Below are 2709 nucleotides of genomic sequence, written 5' to 3' on the forward strand. Positions count from 1 at the left end.
TTGTGTCTCCGGCGACCATACGGCCGGCGGAGGGCATCTACGTGATGCTGGGGGGCCGCCGCGTCGAGTGGTGGTGGTGTTTGGGCTCGGGGTGGTCGGAATGGACGCCGGCGATGACGTTGGCGGCTGCCGGAGCTCGGGCGAGCTCAGAGTCGTCGCTAGGAGGCACGGCAGGAGGTGCGGAGCGTTGCTGCGGGCTCCTGGGACACGGTGAGTGCGATGAAGCGCTCGGTTGCAGCTATAGGTGACGGTGGCCACGGCGACGACATGGCTGGGCAGCGGTGAGCCCTTGGGTCCGGCGGAAACAGTGGCTAGAGCGACCAAACGACATGGGAAGAAGAGGGGAACGGGTCAGCGGCTCACCACGAGTCCAACGAGCGCGAGGGCGAGGCCGGGGACGCTGTGTGGGCGGCGAATCAAGCTATGGCGGCCGTCGGTGCAGAGGACGAAGATGGCGTCGAGGACGGCGTTGCAAGGCTTCCGGCAGGGCGTGGCTCGGTGGAGAGGAATAGGGAGTCGAGGCGGAGCTTCTGAGCGCTTCGGCGAGGCGAGGCGGTGGCTGTGGCCGCGGGAACGGCGAGCGATGCGATGGCGTGTTCGGGTGGCTGTGCGCGAGAGTAACAGAGGGTGGGAGAGAGGACGGGAGTGAGCGGTTGGGTTCGGGAACGTGCGTGGCATCTCCAGGGAAAGCCAGGGCGTCGAGGAAGCACGCAGGCAGGGAGGAGGTGGCCTGCGCGTGGCCAGAAGGCGGCGAGCACGCGCCCCTGTCCTACTGTCCAAGGAGGAAGACAACAGGGGGCAGCGGTGGTGGGCTGGGCCGCCAGCTACCATACTGGGCCTATTGGTGGGTGCCAGGTAATCTTCTTCCAGGTAAGTCCTACTCTCTCTCTATTTTATTTGTTTTAGTTTTCTATTTTGTTTCTCTGTTTTGGTTTAGTAATAATGCTAAACCATTTCATAAAATCCTGGAAATAATTATGGGTGCTTTCTGAATTATTCCAGTGACCCTCAACAATTTCCAACATTTTTGGAGCATCTAAAATATATATAGCATTTAAATAGCCCCAATTCAAATATGTTTGAATTAATTCAAGTTCCAAATATGTCCTGCAAAAATGTGAACCATTTTTGGTAGATGCTTCCACCTTGATCCAGAAATGATGAACATTTTTAAAGGGCATTTTGAAGTCATTGAAAAATATTTTGGTTGAACCTATTTGAACTCCTTTTGATGCTAGGGTTTGAACAATCCCCATTTTAGGTTTAAATGAAATTTAAACATGATGCAGCAACCAAGCTAGTCCAAAAGCATAGCAAGGCTAGGGACGTGACAACTCACTCCCACTAAACAAGAATCTCGACCCAAGATTCAAGACGTGAGGTAAGAAGACAGAGGGGACAGAAAGCTAACACGATCTTTAGGATCTAACTGTCCTTCTCAAAGATGTTGATTCATTGCTTCATATTGATCTTGACGTCTTTGCTTTCGAGATCTTCATCCACCACGATGACGATGGAAAGAAATTCTATGGAACTGATCTCCTCAAAGATCGAGCAACTGACGATCAACTCATGGAATGAGGCATAGAAATATCTCTGGAGCTGAGAGGCAAGACATGCATCAGGATGGACGGAAGAAACAATTTGACGAGGGTTTCAAAGTAGCGAGGAAACAATTACTATGATCCCATAACGGGGCACCTTGGGAGAGGTGACTCGTAGAAATATTCCCTTAAGTGGCAAAAAAGAATTACCTTTGATTCAGAGATCATTAGAGCTCTTTATACCAGCTTAAGGCAAATCACAATTGATCATTTGAAGGAGTTCGGTAGAATGACATACTCAGACTAGAATGGATGATGTGGATTACCTTGTTGAAAACAACACAAGGAATGATTTTAGTAACTGGGGAGAAGCTCAATAGTAGAGAGTGAGTCCACTATTGAAAAGTTATAACATAACTGAGAAAACTGAGAGCAATCCCAGTTAGTGCCGATGATAACAGCTAGAGCTTGCGCGTGCTCTCAAGAACTTGAGCATTTCCATGATCATCAAGGTTTTACCAACATCCGTGTCAAGGGTGCTGACAACACAACATACTACCATGATGAATAGCGATGGACGATGCAGATGCAAAGGAGGATAACACTTTCTTAGATTTCACCTTAGCAAGGCCAAGGAAACGAAATCTGGATGATCGACCGAGAGACATTTAGCACTCCGCTTCTAATGTTCACCCTGATGTACTAGCGTAACCCATTTATAGATATGGTTTGGTATCTTGAACATCAGGTAAAAGGTCGCGCTTCGGGAACACAAAAATCCATAAGGAACGACTAGGGAGTAAATCCTATGAAATCCTTATGGGGAGGTGACCAACTTCTTCAACCAAGATACTACAATAATAGGCCTTCCGGCTAGGTGTGTTGGCCACAACATTCTCCTTACCGGGTTACAGAGAGACCAATATTATAGCTCTTGGGAGATGTTCCAACCATCATATCTGCCTGAGATTCAGATCTGGTTGGTGTCGGAATATTCCAGACTCATCGAGTCTAGAAAGAAAAATGAAAGTTTGCAACACAAACCGACGAGATGACGTTGCGAGATTCTCGGGAAATGAACTACGATAGCAAGCTCCAAAACATGAGCTGGTTCTGCTACAAACATGTGAACACGTTGTCCCAGACAAACATGATCCCATGGTAG

The sequence above is a fragment of the Triticum dicoccoides genome, chromosome 7B (genome assembly GCF_002162155.2).
Source record: "Triticum dicoccoides isolate Atlit2015 ecotype Zavitan chromosome 7B, WEW_v2.0, whole genome shotgun sequence".
NCBI lineage: Eukaryota > Viridiplantae > Streptophyta > Magnoliopsida > Poales > Poaceae > Triticum > Triticum dicoccoides.